Source organism: Ambystoma mexicanum, chromosome 6p (assembly GCF_040938575.1).
Source record: "Ambystoma mexicanum isolate Mex_15411 chromosome 6p, UKY_AmexF1_1, whole genome shotgun sequence".
Classification (NCBI taxonomy): domain Eukaryota; kingdom Metazoa; phylum Chordata; class Amphibia; order Caudata; family Ambystomatidae; genus Ambystoma; species Ambystoma mexicanum.
Genome location: NC_090935.1, coordinates 869,416,186 through 869,440,077, shown reverse-complemented (window position 1 = coordinate 869,440,077; position 23,892 = coordinate 869,416,186).

Here is a 23,892-nt window from a genome sequence, read left to right as displayed (position 1 = left end):
ATTTGGTGAAAAGCCTTCCATGCAGTAGGATTGAGGCAAACGGGCACCAATGCCACATGCTCTCAGAATTAGTGCAACCACTATACAACAAAACTTATTTTTCAAAATAATAATTTAACATAAAAGAACCATGAGACTTAAAATGAGAAAATAATTAGATTGGAAAATGCAAATCGCACAAATTATAATAAGAGAGAGGAGAAGAGAGAACAAGGCCAATGCATTTCAGGTCGAACCAGAGACGTCTGTATGGGAGGGCAAAAGGGGCACTTGCCCCGGGCCCCCACCCTGGAGAGGGCCCCAAGAAGCAGCCTCATTTAAAAAAGTCAGTTTCCCCAAGTCAACTAAATTAAGTATCAGACATCAGGATTTTTTATGGTGGGCTGCTAAGGCTAAACATATTTTCTGTCTGTTTTTGACACATACATTTTGTTCTGATCTTTTCATCCTGTACTGCTATGTTCAATGGAGTACACCTAGTTTGCGTGGTACAACACCTGTGGCATTCTCACCTTTTTGTAGGGATTATATTGATCATGTGCAAAAGCTAAAGTTGACATAGATATTGACACATTTGAGTGCCCAGATGGTTCAGAGGCTAGCTCATAGTGTTAAGACCTTGTTGCAGAGATATGCGTACATATGCAAGATTGCAGTATCAAAATCCAGCAAGGCCGACTCAGCGTTTTGAATGCATGAAGTTTTTAAGCCTACATGTATATGTACTTTGTTTTATAGCCCTCCAGGTGTTATCATCACCAATGTACCTGCACCAGATAGCGGTTGCTATAGAAACTAACATAGCGTCAGTATGGTGAAGGTCTAGAAATTGGTTTGTTTAGATGGGGAGTTGTAAAACCTAGGCAGGCACCTCCAATGATGACAATAAAGGGTTAGAGGTGTTTATGTATCAATATTCCAGACTGTGGAACCAAAGCGTTCATGCTTGCATCCTGGCTTTGCCAGCAGATGATAGTGATCCTGGACAAATCTTATATCACTGACAGTACTGTACTGCCTTCTACGAAAAGGTTTGCTTCTCACATACTGGTGGCATTGTTTGGCCAATTACCTGATCTTTCCTATCATGTAGGTCATTTGAGTGGAAGGAGTTCTAAACAGAGGAGAGCAGACCAGATATTGCAGGCTTCTTATAAGCATATTTTATAGTCTGCTTATTTGACAACAAAACGTTTTTTTTTGTACTATCCAATGGTTTTTCTGCATTTTTTTAAATACTATTGCCCAAGCCTATGTTTGATTGTATTTAAAGCTTTCAAATACAAAAGAGAAACCTATCTGAAATCTTTTAAGATCACAACCATTAGTATGCTCGTATTTAGATACTTTCCTTGATGATGAGACAATAAAGTTAGAATCATTCCCATTTTCCATAATGTTTCTATAACATTTAGTTTTTCAAAATGTTTATATTGGGTTATGTGATTTTCATATTTTCCAAGTCAGTTCTGTAAAGTGGGATTATTTTAGTTCAGGGTAAAAACTAGAAAAGAAATTGGTAAAGAGCAGAAATTGCAGAGTGGGTATGAATCCCAGCGTCACCTCTTAATCAGTGTGTGATCCTGGGTATCTCATATATCCTTGTATTTCCTCACCTGTCAAAATTGCAAGTCCCTAAACCTTTCAAAATTGTCAGCCTTTCAGAGTAATTTCTTTCTTAGGGTATGATATTTAAAAAAGACTCACTCATGGTTTCACTGGCTATATATAGTGTTGCTTCCTCTATAATGATAGTGAGCATTGATATATTAGACACCACAGCCACCTGTCTCTTTGCTCTCAAATGGCAACACTGCTTGAAAACCATGTCCCACTTCTAATCTCAGTCTGTCTGTATACAGACACCTTCCTGGCATCTTCAAATCGTCATCCACTCTCTATGCTATAGTATGTGGAATGTTATCTTTGCTTACCGTTGATCGCCTGTATCCAGGCTTGAGCATTTTTGCTGTCTCTGAGGCAGCTAATTTGAGTCGTTTGACTATTCTGGATTATGTGCACCTTTGTCATAAAATCTGTGTCCTGCAGTTATACTATGTCCAGTATACCTTCCACGTGGCTGCTATTTATGAAATGTTTGCTGTACCTATGCTTGAACACAAGAAAGCCTCGTCGTAGACTGCTAATGTTGCCCTTGAAATGCTACTTGTTTATCACTCGGTTACAAAATGAATGAAGAGGATACGGTATCTGAAAGGGAGATTACCATGCTTATTTTGATTTCTACGAGGCAGCATAACAAGCTATGGGTTGTTATCGTCACATGGGTGCGGTGCACTAGATATTCTATATCCCTTAATACCTTTGGTCTGTTGGAGGGGGGCCCCCAGAGGTGTCCGTGCCCTGGGCCCCCAAAGTGCTTAAGATGGCCCTGGGTAGAACCCTATCCTTCTTCAGGACACCTCTACACCAAACATAACAATAGGTAAAAATAATAGTAACAATAAAAAAAGAAACAAAAAAACAAGGGAAACACACACAAAGACAAGGAAAAAGAAAACAAATGTTAGAACAAAGAATACAAATGCAAAATAAACTCACAGTAATGTCAATTCAAAATGTGATAGCTACTGCATTAACGAGAGATACTGCACAGCTAATACATTAGAAAAAACAAATACCTGTCTCTCTACTAAGCAACATCCTCCTCTGTCGTGAGCATTTGCTGTGTGAAAATCAAATTGAAGCAAATAACCAGTCTTAACTACCAGCACGTTTCAGCAGAGCGGATGTACCTTTCTGGTAATCCCCAAGTCACACATGCACTGTCGCTATAGACAACAGAACTCTAGCAAATGCATGCAAATACAAAAAAATTGACAGATATGCACAAACTGGCACATCTGAATGCACACAATTATGCACGATGCAGAATGGTCAGAAGGCAGTGCACAGACAATAGATGTGGGTGACTTATTCATCTCCCACTGACCGGGAAGTTGGATGGGTTTGAATGGGGATGAAAGAGAGCACGTGGTCATAAAAACAAGGCACTCTGAATAAAAGTAAACATTGAATATAAATGTGTATTTCAGCATTTTTATTTTTTCTAGGGTTGTATAAGAAAAGGCAATTCAAGTGGGAAGCATGTGGGAGATATGGGTGAAACAACCTATATTTAAACATACCAGACATGAAAAGGTACTTGGAAGTCTTAGGACAGCGCCTTGCTTTCATATTTTTTCATCACTAAAAAGAGATTTCTAGCGATTTCCATATATTCTCCACATGTTTTATTTATTTGGCTTATAGCAAATAAACTATATTCAACGCAAAAGTATGTTGTTTATATATTGCCTGCTGACACGTGTTTCAAGTTTCTTAGCTCTTCCGCAAGGAAATAATATTCTATTTAGTGATGTTAATAAAGATGATCATTTACAGTTTTGTCAACAAATACATCGTCCTAATTAACAACCAAAATGGCACCTGCAAAAATTAGCGTCGAGGATTACCTACCAAATACAGTCACTATATAATTGAAGGTAAGGTATGTCAATTAACCTGGTGTGCATCAATTATTAGGATACCTCGCAAATTATTAGGTCACCATAGCAAATTTTGGATATTTCCGACACTGAAGCCATATGTAGAGGTGGAGCCAAGTACCCCCACCCAAAGCTCCTCCCCCATGCTGCCTATAGGTTGGGAGCCAGAGTGTGAGACATGTGCAGTACCAGTGAAAATACTGATACCAAAGAGAATCTTGGAAGTAAGGTTCCCATTGAGGAAGCCATACATGCATTCACGACAATATGATGGCCATTTGAATGAAATCCCGGAGGAATTGTGAAACCCGAGCAAAAAAGATTAGTGATGTCATGAAGAAGCAGAGCTGATGCACCCAGAAGAGATGCAGAGACGAGAGAACATAAATATTGTATAGGCTCTAAAGAGGAGGTGTTAAAGATGAGCATCATTTCGGGCTCGAGATGAAGATGTTCATGCTACAGAAATAATGAAGAAGATATCAAGTCATTTTACAATTGTACAGATGCAGTAACGCAAGTAGACAAAGTTTTCTAAAAGGCTGGCTATGTAGTGAATAGATTGCGGCGATGCGCCGACGTATATGCATAGGAAATATATGGACTATGGATGATTCCACAATGTACTTTAGCAGAGCTGAATCCCGAAAGCAGGAAGGCTTTTTCAGTGTGTCGGAGTTAGAAATTGAAAACTGAATCATGGAGGTGAATCAAAGAAAGGCTTGATTGGCCCAAGACCAGGTAGTCAAGGCCACCATGGGCCTGAATGTTCAAGCAGTGGTTACACAGCGTGTGAAAAGAACAATACTCCTGTCTTAAGTGAGGAGCGAGAACATCAAAGACGTCAGAGGTTTAACCTTTAATATTTGAAATGCAGAAAGACTCTAAAACATGGTCTGCAGTCACGTGGTCAGATGAAAATAGACATTGTGACAAGCTCTATCGAAACCAAGAAGACAGAGTATGCCTATACTCCCTCATATTTTCCTGCACAGAGAACAATTCCAAAGCCAAGTTCAAAGCCTTAATTGACTAGCAGGCTGCAAGAGTGATAGATTGCTTGTACATGCACCTTTGTTATTAATGTTAACTGTATAACTGTATTTTTCTGTAACCAAGTTCTCAAGTATTCTTGTATTGTCTGCGCCCAGCTACCCTTTGGGTTTGGTTTCGCGCTATACCAAATAAACAAACAAACAAACGAACAAACATGAGAGGCTAATTGGTGGGAAGCTATGTTTATGACCAGCCCACTAGCACCTGGATGCCAGCCTGCATGCTGCTTACATAGGTGGAATATTACAGAGGGGTACGAGGGTGCTAACCAATTATACAGGGTCACGTAATAGAGAGCCCTATAGTTTGTATAAGCAATATGACGTTGTGTATTTGATGACATTCGTAGAAACCTGCACTAGAGGAGGGAATAGTTGCCCCACTTGATGTTAGAAACCCAATCACCTTCCCTGACAAGTATGGAGCGAATACCTAGATGTTCCCTGTAAGCCTATCACCTTCCCAAGTAGGTTTTTGTAATTTGCAACGTAGGTAGAAGTCAATGGTGATGAGTTTTACTATAAATGTAGTATTTTTTATGAAATTCGCTGAGTGTGAAGATCGAGCGAGTTCATTGATGTTCGTTGTACTCCCTGTTTTAGATTATAGATATTAAAACAGATGCACTTATCCAACTTCCTGAGTAAGTTTGATTATTGATGTTTGAGTATATTCTGCCTCTCCATCCATCTCAAATTATTTCTACCTCATCTTAAAGGGCTGGGTTGGGCACCCCCGTTCACATGGTAGCAGAGAGATGATGGTTAAAAATCCATCGGCGTAGTAAGCTTTGGGGTCCCGGACGGTAATATCGGACATCCTCCAACATATAGCTGGAGGAACCTGAAACTCCTTGTAAATAGCGGCCATTAGTTTAAATAAAACTTGCAAGTACAGGTGGGATGGGTCCCTTGTTTTCAAGCGGAATCCCCTCCCGAATTCTACAGGAAGCGGAGCAGTCCAACGGTTGAAGTGGCTTCTTGAGGAGGAGACGATCTCGAGGGACGGAAGTCGCAAACTCAAAAGGTGAGTAGGCTGAGTGAGGTGTCAAACTGAATGTGCACTGAGTGGGGAAGAATGATAACGGGGATATAGTAATGTAGGGTTGGTTGAGGTATTTTATTTTTTGGGTTAAGACGAAGCGCGTCATAGTTTAAGATGAAGAGCATCATAGTTTAAGGAATATAGACGAGGAGCGATCTATGTAATAAGCCCGGAATTCTATGTCACAGACGTTTAGAAGGAGCTTGTCCTAGAGTCCAAGTGGACATATATAGGCTACGAACGATCCTTGATCGTTAAAAAGGACAGCACATACTCTGATCGGAGTCATTCTTAGGGGCAGGAATGGTCACGAGGAGCATTGACGGAAATATGTGTGGACCGGCAGTCTGCCAGTCTGTCTGCTTGTCTGTATATTGTATATGGTGTATGTGAAAAGGAAATGAAAAATTGGAAATAAGAAAGAAATAGACTCTGATGGAAACATTGAGATATGAAATTTGATTATTTATTTATATAATTGACTGATGATGATCAGTGAATAAGTAGATTGAAGTGAAAAATGCGATACACAGGTTTGGAGCTGCGATGATTGGTGCACGCTCATGTTGTATTATTTTTCTGGAAAGCATTTCTATGTGTGAAATAACAGTAAATAGTGAGAGTCGATTGTGATGGAGGATGTTACTACGCTTATACACTTGTGCAGACAACTGCCAAAACACGCACCTAAGCTCAAGCAGTACAGGGCAGAATGGGTTAAGGGACCGGCAGATAAAATGTTAACCATTGCCACATGTATCTCTGTGAATAACCATCATCAAATATATTACGCAACGTGACCTATTGTACCAAGCATTACCCTGTTGGGCCACATTCTTGTAACCCTGAATCAAGCCTTCTTACGTTCCTCATAGCGCCTCAATGCCTGTGGGCTGCAGTGCGTTCTATAAATCAAAAAAATAAAGATAAAAAATAAAACAAGGGGGATCGCTGTCTAAATCAGTTTTGCAACATATGACGGCACATTTGCACGCAGCATACACAGGAAAAAAGTTAGAAAAGAGTTTAGCCAGCTTAGAGCTTTGGAAGATGTACCAGGAGGAAAGGGAAGACCCGCCTCCTGAAGACTGGATGCTTAACCAGTGCAAAGGGAGGTGGGGGGGTGAAGAGCCTTCTGCTTTCCCTACCACGCCTGAAGTAAATGGCGATAGTACGAAAGATCAAGTATTATATCCTTTTAGAGAGCTTAAGGCAGCAGCGAGGTATATTAAACCAACATATAAGTCGTCTACATGTAGCAGCGACAAGAGTCCCGAAAAGACTCCAGAAAGAGATGTGATTCCTAAAGGCACACAGGACAAGGAGAGAAGTGATCGACCAGGTGTGTCTTTAGACATAGAGAGAGAAATAAAAAGAAGGAAAGGAGAAAAAGATAAAGCTGACAAGGTAGTGCTCATACAGAACAAATGGATGGGCGGTCAGATATTGCTCAAACTTGATGGAAAGAGCATTGAGGAAGTAAGACAAAAGGAAGATCAGGACGAACAATATAAAGTAGATAAAGAAAGAGAGAAATGGTTGAAAGAAGACAAGGCCAAAAGAAAGAGTAGACAGAGTCAAGAACAGCTGTATCAAGATGAATAGTTGAAAAAACAGGAAAGAGCAGAGGAGCAAAGGAAGTATGATAACAGGCAAAGGGCAATCGAACAGAAAAGAAAAGAGAAGAAGAGGAAGAACAGAAGTTAAGAGATAAAAGGATACAAAGACGCAGAGATGAAGAAGTGCATAGAGCAAATGAGAGAAGAGAGGTGAAAAGACAGGAAGAGAAAAGGGTAAGGGAGGAAGCAAAGAAACAAAGAGAGTTTGACAAGGAAATAGAACTCAAGAGAAGGCAAAGGGCATGCAACATTGGTTGCATAGATAAAGAGTTAATGGAACCTAATCCAGTAGTAGCATGGGAGGACATAGAAGAGTTCGTCCCGACACATGAACCAATGCCAGGGCCGCCTAGAAGCATCAGAGAGAAAATCGATGAGGTTTATCATGAAATGATGACCAAAAGTGAATAAAAAAGTAAGGGAAAAAATGATCGATTTGTAGGTGCACATTTGCAAGGCAAAAAGGGAGCTTTGTTTAGCATCAAGTATAGAGCCTTGTCTTTGGACAAGCTTACTCTGAATAGACATGAAAAAGAGGGAAGCCACACTAGTTGGGGACAAGATATGTCAGACAAAGACAGAGAAACCTTCTGTGGGGGGAAGGGAGCTAATGCAAGTGATTCTGAAGGGTGCGCTCCAACAGACAGAGAAGTGAGATGGCCAGATCTGGACCTATCTAAGTCGAGGGCACCAGAGCCCCTGGCATGGCCAGATCGACCTAAAGGGCGATCCTATAGTGTGAGAGTACTCAGCACTTTATGTGAGCAGACTGAGGTCAGCACCGGGAAGAAGACTGTGCAGAACCATTGTCCCTAGTATAGATAAGCAGACGATGGGGAATGAATGCGATTTAGGGATTTCACAGTTCCCGTTGTTAGAAAAAGGAGGGGTCAGGCCACAGTATATACCATGGCCCCAAATGGATAAGGATAATTTAAGGTGTAAACTCCCGAGTCTGACGTCGGGTGCCAGAAAATGGATCTATGAGTTAGAGAAAATGACAGGAGGAAACACGCTAGCGATAGGGGACATTAAGGGTCTTCTAGCAGCTATACTTGAGGAGAGAGAGACAATTACATTTGGTCAAGAGCAGGATATGCAGGTGTCACTACTCAGAACCCAGCTCATGATGGAGCACTATTTAATAATTGTAGAGCAGCAGTTTGTTAAGCGATTTGAGTACAGTATCTGAATACGTCAGATATGGGAGCTATATTGGCACGTAAGATGCAAGGAGGGGAGGAGCTGCTTATTTATATTCACAATTTCCAAGAGCAGTGGAGCTTGGAAACGCGTGAGCCATGGGGAAAATCTATTTGTATTCTATCATATATTATGTCAAGGGCTGCCAGACAAGGTGCAGAAACAGCTCAATAAGCTGGTGGGTATGGAGACAAAACCATGGGCAGAAATACAGCTGACCATAGCGCATCATTGCTGATTGTGGCAGGAGAAAAATCAAAAGAGAGAAGACGGTAGAAAGCTTGAGGAGGCTAAGTTGGTACAGAAAAATCTATCTATCTATCGAAGTATGTTATAGAAGGGCCAATGTTAACTAGTGGAGAAGGGTCAGGATCACAACAAGTAGCAGGTATGCCACAGGTGAATAACCAACGGCAGTTTGATCAAGGAGGGAATGGATTTATACCAAGAGGTAGAGGAAACTTCAGTGGAAGAGGAGGCTTTCAGAATAATCAAGGACATTTCCAGAGTAATCAAGGTGGGTTTCAGCCTATGCAGAACGATAATCAAGGCATGCAGGGAGGGCAAATTAGAGGTCTCCCTCCTGTATGTTGGACACGTGGAATGACAGGGCATATAGCACGAACATGTTAAAGGCAGTTCATGAGCACAGTGATTGCCATTGGAGAAGGTTACAGATTAACTGAAGTCACTGATGAGGACATATATAAAGATGACCCATCTGATGACGAAGTAGTGTTCAAAATGAGCATTACATAGTGGGTTAGGGCAGAAAGACGTGACAATATCCATAATGATGGATCAAGGCATTTTAGAGATGTCAGAGTCACCATGCAATACTGCAATGTATCCTGTCAAAAAATTGAAGGGGGGGTTGTGGTGTTTAATTCAGAACATGCACCCAATTAATCAGATTGTAGAGGCTGAGTTTCCTCTAGTTCCCAATCCAGCAATGATCTTATGTAGTATCACTGTTGAGGTGCAATATTTCACTGTGATTGACTTGAAAAATGTGTTTTTCTCAATCCCATTGCATAAAGATTTCCCAGATCTGACGTCATTTACGTTCAGACAGACTAAGTTGAAAAGCACAAGATTACCCTAGGGGTACAGTGAGTCTCCATCGATTTTCAATAGAGTCCTGCAGATGGACTTAAGCAAGTGTTGTGTTGCAATATCTAGATGATATTTTGGTCTGCAGCATGTCAGAAGAAGAGTGCAGACGTGACTCAGTTCAGCTAATGATTGTTTTAGCCAAAAAAGGATATAAGGTGGACAAAGAAATATTTCAGTATTGCCAAGAAGAGGTGTTATACATAGGTCAGTTAATTTTGCATGAAAGAAAGAAAGAAAGTCACAACTGAAAGGGCTGAGGCAATTTTGAAAACAGCAAAACCACACACGATAAAGCATATGCAGCCATTCCTGGGACTATGCAATTATGTGAGAGCATGGGTATTTGATTATAGTTCATACACAAGGCCATTGTTGCAGGCCCTAAAAAAGGCTCAAGCAAATCAGGAAAAGATTGTATGGACTGAGGAAATGGAGGAAGGGTTTGATGAGTTAAAAAAGGCAATTTGGACAGCTCCAGTTATAGGGATTCCTAATTATTCTGAGGAATTATTTTTATTCTCACACACGAATGGAACAGTCATGACACCAGTGCTCACACAGAGAACTACGTTGGGGTACAAGCCCTTAGCATATTACATTGGGATTTTAGACCTATTAATGAGGAGTCACTTCCCGTGTGAACAATCTTTGGAAGCCGCTGCATTCACCATTGAGAAATCTGCACCGAATTTGTTAGAACACGTTGCTTTTTATGTAGTAAACTGCATCGTATGTCAAAGGTTTACTGCTGGGCACACGCTGCAAACAGTCAGAGGAGTTATACCTCGACCGAATGGTCCTTTTCAGCATTTGCATATTGATTATGTTGACATGCTGCACGTTTGTAGTGGTTATAGATATCTGATACTGGTGGTTTGCCCCTTTTCTAGGTGGATCAAGGCTGGTCCATACGCACACCAAGACACCACTTGCGCTGCGAAGTTCTTAGTCCGAGGAGTATTTCCTAGATGGGGAATATGTGAGTTATTAAGATCAGATAATGTCCCACATTTTGTGAATGAAATATTCGAAAAAATGTGCTTATTGCTCAGTTTAAAGCATACGCTTTCCTCAGCTTATCACCTGCAAGTGAATGGGATATGTGAGAGACTCACCGGTCTGCTCAAGGAAAGGATAGCTAAGCTAAAGTTAACTTTGAAAAAATGATGGCTACATTGCCTGCCTCTTGCCTTATATGCACTGAAGAATCAACTAGGCTCTGGCCATCTCCTCACGCCCCACAAACTAGTAACGGGGAGGCGAATGAGAGTGCCTCTCACTCCTCCATTGAAGACTAGAAGTGATGCCCAGACAACAGCAGAATTGTTAGGAGATGAGTTACATGTGTACTTGGCATGCATGACTACAAGTATCTCTATCATTTCAGATCAACTCAAGCGGACGGGATGTCGGTTTCAGAACACAGATGAAGACCATACAGCAACCGGACCAAATTAACTATTATTGTCAAAGTTATTTCCCAGAGATCACATTCTGATCAGGAACTTTGTCCGCAAATGGCATCAACCCAGATTTAATGGTCCTTTTATCATAGAGGACATCACACCACCGGCAGTGATGCTCTTAGGGAGGAGCACTTGGATATACCTTGGTGGCGTAAAGATCTACACCGGCGAGTCCGCTTCACCCTCACCCCATTTGGAAGCAAGCCACAGAGAAGAGGTTCAGCATGTTCAGACTAGATCAATGACGAGGAAGAAGGATGCATAGACTTTCCAGTTGATAGATAAAGAATTCATTGGACTGTGGTTTGTTCGAGACACTTTTTGCAGCTACTAAGCAAGGAGTGAAAAAGCTATTGTTTTTGAGCCACAGGAGCTTGCTAACATTGCACTGGGACATATTAATGGCTTGAAGGGAAAAGAAATGCCAGACCTAGAGCTCATCTTTGATGATTGGAAAAGGAAGCAGTTCCCCAATTCCTTTCTTACTGAGTTTCTCTTTGGAGGCCCCCATTGTAGTGCCTAATGGCAACGTTCATTGGATCATTCTTGCTGTTTTCCTCTTCATTCTTCATGCATATCCTTAATTGTTGGGAGAACTGTTGACATCCATGTGTTTTTGCAAGATCCTAAAAATTGTCCAATCGTGAGGAGACTGCGCATAGCTATCATAGAGCAAATCCTCCAGCTACCTGTGTATAGTACAGCAAGCACAGATGGTGCTGTCTGACAAGGATGCACACAAACTGCTTGGAATGGTCTTTTATTTCTTGATTGAAGAGCGTCCTTATGTTGATGGATGACAAACCAATACTCGTGTATTTCTGAGGGATCCTAGAAATTGACCTATGATAAATTGGATGATACATGAAATTCACAGGCAGATCTGTTTATTGCCTGACACATCTAGTTGAACGCATGGATGGGTCTATCGAGTGATGATATTCACAACTTACTGGCCTTGGTCTTTTACTATTTACTGGAAGCATATCCTTGTTTGGCTTGGTGAAAAGACGATTCCTTTTCTTTTGTATTCATTCAGAATCCTATTAACCGTCCTGCAATCAGCCAGTTGCTTGTGGAGCTTGTGGAGCAGATTCAACAGTTTCCAGAAAATGTTATGAGATTGTTTGATTAAAAGTTGTTTTTCCTTCCTTAAAAGTAATCATAAGCACTATGGGCAACATTGATAGCAACAACAATGTGGCAAACAACGAGAGAGCACCACGACATCGACTTGTAAGGAGCTATTCTTGTATAAAATGGACATACTGGTATGTAATATATACATGCATCATGTTCATTGTCATTCTTCTAAGTATGTACTATTATGTAGATCCAAACAAGGCAGTAGTTCCTGTATATCTCAGCAGGAAGGTACAGATGTGGCAATTATAAGGCAGCCAAGGCCTTATGTGATTGTCCCTATTCCAGTGGTACATATGAAAGTGCCTAATCCTATGACAGGTCTAAGCTTCCCTTTGGGGGAGGTCAGCTTTGCAAGTTTTTCATGATTCCTAGATGCCTTCGTATAATGCCAATAGGAAGAGACCTTATGTAAAGGATTCTACACCAGTAGCACATGTAAAGACACCGATTTCACTGACAAATGTCCCTATGATTCCCCCAGTGGGACGGAATTATGCTAACATACTTCATGAGATGATTATAAAAGCTCATGAGGCAAGAAAGAGACCTACGAGAACTGCAACGGAGGATGATCATGATTTTAATGACTACCTAGATAGTACAGCACAATTGGGCAATTGGGTAACAATATATGGAATCAGCACATGAAACATGTAGGCAAACAAACCTCAGAGGAGGAATGCTATGTATGTGCACTCCTGCCTTATAGTGTGGGGAAGTCTAAAATATTCATAGCCATTGAAATAGACATCACATTGTCTATCTTACATTGACTCTGCCGAGCAAGAGGTCAGTTCATGGGCATACCATCCTCTATAGTATGGACAACAGAATGGACAGATCCAGATGAAGAGGATTATGTTCAAGACACAAAGACAAGAGCAAGAGCCCACACCAGAAATCATGTGATAAGATACAAACAGCCTGGAGTGAAAGGAGCTGAAATCAGATGGGACGTGAACAGAAGACTTGAGAGTCCAGCAAAATCTACAGAAGAAATTTGAAGATGGAAAAACCGAGGCCAAATGCAGATTTGTGGATCAGTACTTTCTCCAGACACGTGGGAAGAATTAGTGGTTATCTTCCGAGCATGGGTAGTAAATACAAATCAACCATTGACATTGTGGATAACGGATGCTTACCGGTATGGACAAGATTTGCTAAACTGCTGACATGGGTCGAAGACAAAGGAGGCCCCTAGCAGATAGTGCATTTGGATAGTGCAAAGCTATGTTTCAGAAATAATGGCACAAGAAAACTTGGAGAGAATCAGAATTGTGGTCACATTTTTGACATGCCAGGAAGGAGCATTGGAACGGCAGTGATAATGGACCACTACTGGGCTTGTGGATCCAGAGCTTATTTGAAGCTACCCAAGGATTGGGGAGGACCATGTTCTATAGCGAATGTCCATATTCCAGCTTTGGAAATTCCTAAAAGTGACCTGAACATTGGTGAGTTCCCGAAAGCAGATGCTCACCTGAGGAAGAGGAGATCTGCTGAACTCCTGAATCGGATGAAGAGAGAGAACTATTTCTCAGCTAAATCAATAGAAGCATTTGATTCTATCCCATATGAACACAGATTGTTTAGTAAGACTTCATCAATATTCACGATAATCTTCATGCCCAGGATCCAGACAGATGCAAACACTAAGTGTTTACAGATAACCAGATGGGAACTTTTGCAGATGATCAACACTACCATAAAGGGATTCAATGCTATCAAGGAAGAGCTGAGAGCCATACGATTAATGACTCTTCAGAATATACATGTCCTGGACATGATTACAGCTATGGATGGAGGTGTTTGTGCCAAAATTGGAGAATCATGTTGCTCATGATGACGAGAATGGCACCTTGACAGAGGCCATATCGATGCTGACAAAGTTACATGTCCAGATGATAGATGAAGTGGAAGACATTGCTGATGACAGATGGTTTAGATCAATGTTCTCATGGGTTCCACAGTGGATTGCAGATATATTCAAGTTCCCTGGAGCCCTGATAGTGATGCTATTGCTTGGATTTTGTGTGATCGGGATAATAATCTCACAATGCAAGAAGACTGCAAAGAAAGCTGTAGGAATAAAAATCATGATTGATGTTGAATCCGGATGGAAAACTAAAGAGCCGACAGATGAAATAATCAGAGAAAACGTAAAGGCCAGCATTTATGCACCTGAGGGAAAGAAGTTCCTGTACCCAAAGAACCACAAGAAGTATTTGGGAAAGTGTATCTACTGCAGTCCAAGTGGACAATGCATGCTTCTGTCCTGGAGTACTTATGAGAATGTGAAATCAGCCGGATACATGAAGGGAGTCATAAAGATATGGGTCCCAAAGAAGCACTTTTTCAGACAAGGATGTCTAGATATGAAGGTTGATGAGAGAGTGGTCGATGAATTGCCCAGAGGGGGGAGTGTAGCGTTGGAGCCAAGTACCCCCACACAAAGCTCCTCCCCCATGCTGCCTATATGTTAGAGCCAGAGTGTGAGACACATGCAGTACCAAGTGAAAATACCGATACCAAAGAGAATCTTGGAAGTAAGGTTCCCATTGAGGAAGCCATACATGCATTCACAACAATATGATGGCCATTTGAATGAAATCCCAGAGGAAGTGTGAAAACCGAGCAAAAGAGAAGATTGGTGATGTCATGAAGAAGCAGAGCTGACACACCCAGAAGAGATGCGGAGACGAGAGAACGTAAATATTTTATAGGCTCTAAAGAGAAGGTGCTTAAGATGAGCATCATTTTGGGCTCGAAATGAAGATGTTCATGCTACAGAAATAATGAAGAAGATATCAAATCATTTTACAATTGTACAGATGCAGTAACGCAAGTAGACAAAGTCTTCTAAAAGGCTAGCTATGTAGTGAATAGATTACAGTGATGCACCAACGTATATGCATAGGAAATATATGGACTATGGATAATTCCACTACGCACTTTAACAGAGCTGGATCCCATAAGCAGGAAGGCTTTTTCAGTGTGTCGCAGTTAGAAATTGAAAACTGAACCATGGAGGTGAATCAAAGAAAGGCTTTATTGGCCCAAGACCAGGAGGTTGAGGCCACCATGGGCCTGAATGTTCGAGCAGTGGTTACAGAACATGTGAAAAGAAGAAAACTCCTGTCTTCAGTGAGGAGCGAGAACATCAAAGACATCAGAGGTTTAAAATGTAATAGTATTTTAAATGCAGAAAGACTCTAAAACATGGTCTGCAGTCACGTGTTCAGATGAAAATAGACAATGGGATGAGCTGTATCAAAACCAAGAAGAGAGAATATGCCTATACCTCCTCATATTCTCCAGCACAGAGAACATTCCCAAGGCCAAGTTCAAACACTTAAATGACTAGCAGGCTGCAAGAGTGATGATAGATGACAGGCTGATTGGTGGGATATTACAAAGGGGTATGAGGGTGCCAACCAATTAAAGAGGGTCACGTAATAGAGAGCCCTATAGTTTGTATACCCAATGGGACGTCCTGTATTTGATGATGTTCAGAGAAAACTGCACTAGAGGAGGGCTCAGTTGCCCCACCTGATGTTAGAAACCTGATCACCTTCCCTGACAAGTATGTAATATATACCTAGATGTTCCATAGGAAGCCTATCACCTTCCCAAGTAGATTTTTGTAGTTTGCAATGTAGGTAGACATCAATGGGGACGAGTTTTTACTATAAATGTATTTTTTATGAAATTCGAGCGAGATCGTTGATGTATATATTTTTTTAAAAGTATACGTTACCATTCCCATTCAAATAAATGTCATATATTCTAATTCAAGAATGCTTCTAGATTTGCAATCCATCAGCAAAATCAATTCCCTGAAAAACAAAACATGTGTTTGCTTTTATTGTTGTTTATCCCTTCATCCATAAATATCTTTATTTTCCTTTCTTTCTTCTTCTCCTATATGAAAAAAATATGTATTGTGTTTCTTACTGTTTATATTGCATGAATTGTATGTTTGTAACAGTTTTGTAAAATGTACTAAGTAACTATGTACTAGAAATCATTGCTAACCTTACACCGTTATCTTCCTGATATTGCTTTTCCATTAGGATTCAACAATATTTTATAATTTCCAGTGAATTTGTCTTTGTATTCATGCAGAATCTCTTTTTGTATATCTTGAGGCTATGTTTTCATCTCATTTTATGCACAGTAATAAAGCAATTAATATCCATTTAATAAGTTATTTGTTATTTTCTGCTCAATCTTTATATGTTAACCCTAATTATACAATTGACAACAAACTCATATGTCAGTACAACACTAATGGAGGTCATTCTTACCTTAGGTTCATCCATGTTCAGGTGTGTTTATCCGGGTGTTCACAGCGTTCCGTCACCATTTTGAAATTTATATATTTAGCCTTAAAACAAATAAAGCATTATTGATACTCTTTGTCCTTACATGTTTAGTCACGTTTAGCTACGTGTCCATTGTCGCCATTTTCTTAAAGTTTAATGTTCATTTGACTGAAACCTAGAAAAAGGACTATTCTTTCCTAAATGGGCCTTCTTGAAAAAGTTTGTAACAATGTAATGTATACATAAATATATGGTCATTTACTATGCCAATGGTCATATTTTGGCATATAACTACTTTCTTTACTTATCCTTGTAAAGTTTAAACTAATTAATATATTCCTATTAACATTTGCTGTTATTTATGCAGTGTACATTTGTAAACAAATGCCATTATTAGTAACTTAATACATCAGGGCTCTTCCTATAGACTAGCTTCATCATATATTCTACTTTTCAGTTCTTGACATTTTAATAGATCAAATATTATTTCTGTACAGAAATTGATATGTGCTATTGATTCCATTACCAAAGCACCATTGATACATTTCATCATTAAATCCTTCAATTATTAATATCAGCCGTTTATTTTACTCAAACTAGGAAAAACTATCTGGAAAGGTTTCTGTGATCACACATTACGCAGCCAGAAACATTAATCAAGAAATACATTTAATTCGTATTCTTTATTTTGATCGTCTTTTGTGCTTCTGAGAATAAAAATCAATTTAGGTTCAATTTATCAAAGTTCTTTTTACTTGTTCCCTCCTCTTGGATTATTGTGTATCATCTTATATTCAAAAAAGCGAATTTGGCTCAGAACTTATTTGGAGTGGTTTGTTGTCCAATGATTAGCCAAGTATTCCACTTTATTTATACGAATGAAATTTATATTATAGTGCAGCGGTCGCTGCACTATAGTTAAAGTGAGTATCGAGTTTGCCCCCAAACTGGAAATGTTGGGAACGTTCCATTAAAAATTAAAGGAATTATTAGGAAAACAAAAAAACACAGTTTCGGCCTAGTCCTCATTCATTTTCCCAAAGAGAAAAGGTAACATTTTTCCTCAAGTGCACAGCAAAAACCACTGGACGGAATTGGGCCAGGTATGAAAATAACTTGGGTACGAAGCATTGACTAGATTTCCATGGAGGAGTTCTGGGGCTATTGCATCAAGTAGTTTTTTTTAAATATTTGAAGGAATGTACCCTTCTCCCAAAATTATAAGGATTTCTCCCATGGTGCATTGCAGCAGAGAGGTTTACAGAATTTTCAGAAATGAAAAAGCAGCAGTTTTCCCCCAAAATTCTACTGATAATAACGTTTGACATGCTGGATGGATTTGGATGACATTTTCAAACCAATACATTTGTCAAGGCCCTCCCCTCCCCCACTCCCTGCCCTAAAAATTGGGAATATTATGTTATGAAATGAAAACGTTATTAAGAAAACAAAACACCACAGTTTCACAGCCTTCAGCCCATTCATTTTCCCATAGAGAAAAAGTGCAGTTTTTGAACAGCCATAGCACGGAAAATGCTGAGCAGAATTAAGAAATAAGAAACAACTTGGGATCAAAGCGTTGACTTGAATTTCTTGATTGGTTTGGGATAAATCCATCCTGTCGTTTTTATAATATTTGACAAAGAAGGGGGATGCCCCTGCTCCGAAAAACCTTTATATCGGTGTGATGCTGGAAATGCATTGGAGGGACCGGGCCTCCATTTCCTTCTACTGTTCTCCCTTATCAATTGTGTCCTGTGTTTCTTTCTGTACAGGAGTCCAGTTTGGACTCCTGGCAGTGCAGCTCTTCCTCTTTGGTTGTGGTGAACAGAGACCATTGGGATACCCTTATGTCACCGATAGTACCACTAGTGTATGTTTTTGGGCACCTGTATGTGGCCCACAGAGCAGGGTACGGGCTGGTGGCAGCTCTGTGCTGAATTTGACAGGTGCTCTGAGTATCCTCCATTTTGAGATACCCCGCCCTGTCATAGGAATCTGTGGATTCCTGACAGAAGGCAAGATGGGCCATGTGGCCTCTTGGTTTCCATTGCCTGTTACATTGTTTTCCCAAAGTCCTGGGAAGTCCTGACTCTGTCCCTTCCCCTGACTGGCTGTTTGGTGGAAGAACCATATATGGTATTATGGGGACGTCCAGGCCAGACTGGCTGGAGCCTTCCCAGTGGCTGTATGTTGTGGGTACAACCTTGGGGTGATACCTAGGTGAAGAGAGTGTGTGGCCAATATGCCTTCTATGTTATGGGTGTCTGGTTTCTGTGTGTGTGACACAATGAATGAGGCTGCCCTACCTGAAACTGACATACATGCAGTGTGGTGTTCTGAAAGGCTTGGTGCTTGCCCCAATCCACATTCCTTGTTATGGGTGTCTGGGTAGAAGTGAATAGCCTGAGTGCCTGTGAGCCTGATTGGCTGCCTGCCTGCCTGAATGCCCTTCTGTGTGATTGGCCGACTGAGCCTGGCTTAGGCAGTGTGAATGAGGGACAGATGTGTATATCTGGGGACCTTCACTTCACAATTTGTTCAGAAGCTGAAGTTGAAACTTGAAGCTGCTTATCATTGAAGACCAGCTGGAAGAAGAAGAATTGCTGCTGCTTTCCTTTGACGATATCTAAAAGCTGTCGAGTCTGTCGAGGACTGATCCGAGAGAGGACCTGGCTAGGAGACCTCTACCCGAGCTATGAAGGGACATCATGCAAAAGCTGATCTTCATCAAGGTACCCTGGAAGCCAGTTCCAAAAGGCTGTCGACCGGAGATAGGGTCCACCGTTAAACTTGAAGTGAAGCACCAGGACATCAAGGCCATAAAAGTCCATTGCCGTCAACTGGGGTTCGAAGGATTTCCATAACCGCTGGAAGCCAGTCAAGTCGTGTGGCCCAGCCCAAAAGTGGGAACAGCTTGATGATATGCTGCTCAATGACCCGAGCAGCAACGCTCCACCATTGCCTAAGAACATTGATCGAAGGGCTGCCTTGTCATTACCGTCGACCGCTTTGTCCCACCGGAGAAAGTCGAGGTCATCGGCTCCCGAGGAACATCCGCCAGTGGGTTTCCTACCATCAGAAGCCGACGCAGACGTCCCAAGGACACCGACGAAGTGAAGATCTGAAGTCCAGCCCGTGGTCAAGTACCGATTGCCGAAGTTATCCCGAGGTATGTGCTGTGTGTAAAACAGCACCGACAGGCCAGAGGACCGCCGTAGCATCTCCCGACACCAGACACCCACTGCTGGGCCTAGATCCATTACCAAGTCATCTTTGCTGCACTGAACTCTTTGCACCAAAGTGGACCACACGCCTCATCTTCACAGGCCTTCCACGATCGATCGTCGAAGAACACTGCAAAGGTTGAAGCTTCAGTCTCGACGCAAGTGTTCACTTTTCTTTGAGGAATCTCAACGCCCTGTGGCTCCTGCTTTAAAGGGAGGTCACTCTCGAGGGTACCGTCGACGAACCATCGAAGAAACTCTACTATCTCAGGTATATTGGGGTGGTTGAACATTTTTACCAGGAAACAGGATTATTTAAACATTAATGGACTGGGCTTGTTAATACTTCTATTGCAGGTTGCCCAGGTGGGGGCATCCTCACTCATCTAGGTAGCTAGAGAAAGTATTTGGCCATTGTTTAACCTAACTTTCCTTCCTTCCTATGATCTATGCTGTTACACATTGCTGCTTGATTTGTATGCCATTATTACTGTCAGCCATTGATACATTTTAAAGGAATCATTAGCTTATGGTGTTACTACATAGACATTGTATATGTTTGCCATATTAGAAATGCCAGAGTACAAAGTGTGTTATTAATTGATGTATATATCTTGAACCTTATTTTTATATAAAGAACTATGTTAGCACATAACATAGTGTGTGGACATTCCTTTGTGGGGGTTTAGGGACTGCACTGTACTTAAGAACCAGCCGGCATCACCTCCTGAGAGATTAAGGCTTGGTTGCTCATCCACGTCTACCATATAGAGAACCTTGGCTGGGGGGCTCTGTGATTCTACTCTGCCATATAGAGGGCAAGAGTACAGATACCCTCCCCCAGTCTTTACAATCGACCTTGGTGCTTTTTACAGCAGAGAGGCTGAGCGAGACTAATGACTTTTGACTTGGTGAATGGATTTGGATGAGATTTTGCAAACAGTTTATCAAGAGCCCAACTAAACTGGAAAATTGGGATCTATTCTTTAGAAAATGTTATTGAGAATAGTGTGAATAGTGTATAGTGGGTCCAAAAGAAAGATGTACAGTGGAAACAGCAGAAGGCTGTGGCCACTGTCCCAGTACTGTTTTAAAATATACCTCAAAGTACATGTACAGTAGCCATCTAGTGGGTATAAAAGAAACATATTAGGAAAACATATACAGTGGTCAAAGCCAAAGCCATGGCTAGTGGCCCGTAAAAAACCATGGTGCAACAAAATACACAAAAAACGTTAAAGTGAAGTTGAGTTGTTTATAATTGAAACAGCCACCATATTTGTATTCCTTGATGCAAGCGATAGCCACAGATATACCCTCAGCTAGCCAAAAACAAAAAAGCAGAAACATGCCATTTCCAGGTGTAATATCAGGGAAATGTCTCTAGGGTGGATGGAGGTGGGAGGGGGGAGTGCGGGGTTATAGGACACCAAGTTAAATCTGGGAGCTGGAGGGGGTTTAGTTATCAAGTTTGCAACACAAAGCTTTTCTGTAACCTCGGTTGTCGGACAGAATAGCTGCGAATAGCCGGCATTTAATAGCAAACTACGTCACATAAACAGTGAGTGCTGTGGGGAATTGGTGAGGGTAGGGGAAGTGAGGAGGCTATCAGGGAAATGGGGAGAGCAGGCACACATGAAGGGGGCACTGGTGAGGGCTTCGGAGGGCAGTGGAGCTGTTTTTGCTGTTTTTACCAATAACTGCGGCTATAACAAACTACAATAGCCAGGGGTATCTGTAGTCTGTACTACACATACTCTTGGGTATCGGTAGTTCTTCGCTATTACAGCCACGGGAATGGCAACAAGAAATTAATACTTGGGACTGATAGAGTGACATTGGTGGTGACCATGGTCAGTGACTCAGTAGTGTTTTTAAGTAAATAGGCACGTACAGGTGGGAGGGAAAGACAGTGGGCACGGGCTGCAAGTGTTTTAAAAAATGGCCAGTGGGCTGTATACAGTGGGCATGGTCAAAGGACATGGCAAGTGGGCTGCAAATGTTTAAAAATATACAGTGGGAACTGCCAAAGGTCTTGGGCACTGGCCGTAGCTGAAGGTCATGGCCAGTGGTTTGCAAATGTTTTAAAATATGCAGTGTGCATGGTCGAAGGCCAGTTAGGGTTTTAAAAACCATAAAAAGGCCATGGCTATGGCCGAAAGCCATGGCCAGTGGCGCGGAAAAAAACAATGGTGTAGCAAAAAGCAAAAAGTGTTGTAAAATATACAATGGCCATGGCCAGAGGCGCAGAAAGAAACTATGGTATAACAAAACTTTTGAAATTCAGGGAATCATCTTTACTTGCAGGGACGTTAAGGTGAGAAGTTAATGCAGCAAAACCTCTGAAATTCAGCTAAAGCCACCTTAACCTCACGTCCCCTGTTGCGAAGCCAATTATCACAATGATGACATCACAATGGTGGCCTCCCCTTCTGTGGTTCAGACTCTTCACACTCTTCTCTGCGACTGCAACAGCAGCACGTCTTCCCTGTGCACAGCTGGGGTTTGCTCCTGCAGTGTGGCCTCCACTTCTGCGATTTGGCTTCTTCACGCTTTTCTCCGTGACTGCACCGGCAGTGTGGCTGCCCTCGGCACAGCTTGGGACTGCTCCGGCAGCATGTGTGAAGAAATGCTGCTGTGGCTCTGCAACATTCTCCATCCTCATTCACCTATGGTCCCTCAATCAGCTTTGAAACTCCCATGCCTGAGAGTATCCACAGCTGCTGCCTATTCCGGCAGGAGTTGACAGGTTGCTTTGTCCACTGTCAATAAAGTGTAGCTGGCTTCCATTTGGCTCATTGTATAAGTCCTTCATCTCTTTTATGTTCTCGCTCTTCATGCTTGCACGGGGCCACCTCGTCCCAGTACTTGGATGGCAAGTGATCTTCATGTTTCCAACGTTCGTCTTCAACATAGCATTTCCAGGTCTATTAAGAGTCTCTACTTTATAACAGTACATTAGTCTACTGTCTAGACAGTGGTCTTCAGAGGTAAGACGGGTTAAAGAATGTGAAGGTGTGATGTTGTTATAAAGGCGATACCCTATATGGTCGTCCTCGTGCCTAGATGGGGAGTGCCTTTCCATGAAATCCTCCTGCTGTGTACACCCCTGAGGGGGACTATCAGGTAGTGGTTTCACCTCCCTGACGTAATGGTAATAGGTTCTCCCCTGGGCAAAAGTATAGAATCGTCACAGGGGTCACAGAAACATTTCCTAGTTTTATTTGAATAAACTGCTAAAATGCATAATTAAAGGTTATAATGATTAACAGTAACAATGGTGATTTCGTGATGCAATCAATAACACATATCGATTTCTGTATAGAAATATTTGATGTACCAAAATGTAAAAAAGGGACAAGTAGACTATAAGGTGAACCAAGTACATAGGAAGATCACCTTTGTATTAACTTATTCATAATGGTATTTGTTTACAAATTTGTATGGCATAAATAACAGCAATAGCTAATAGGAATATATTCATTAGTTCAAACTTTACAAGGAAAAATGGATATATGCCAAAGATGACAGTTGGTTTAACAGATGACCTTTTTCTTTAATTAATTGAACACATTCAATCTTTACAATAAAATACAATAACATTTTACAAATCAACAAACACAATTTTATCTAAAATACAACAGTATAAGTAAAAAAAAAATGAAGTCCACTAAAAACCTATCTTAGAATTCATGAGATACAGCATATAAAAATAGGAACAATTATAATTCAATCATCCTGAAATCGAATGTAAAAGAATCCTGTCTTACTTGTAAGGCGATGTTCTGAAAAAACCTAACAATGGCCAAAGTTAGAGTTATATGTGATCACTGAACACAATGGCCTACACAACTTCCTCTGTTAAAGTCCTGTACTGACTAGAAAATGTACCCAAATAAAGGACTCTTTTTGTCAGCCAAGGAAGGGCAAGGCAACAATAAATGCCTTAAAATTTCAGTTTCAGAAGAGACCTTACAAAATCGGCACAAACTATCCTCCTTAGTCCATCTTTGATGCATACCTTGCTCCTTCTTAGTAGCCAATAGTGTTAAATGCACACTATAAGGAATAGGATTCTGTGTACAGGGCTTGTGAACTTTCCCAAATACCTTGGCAGAGTGTTAAAAGCCTTTGTCTCATTTTTGAAGTTTACAAAGACTTTGGGCCTCATTATAAGCATG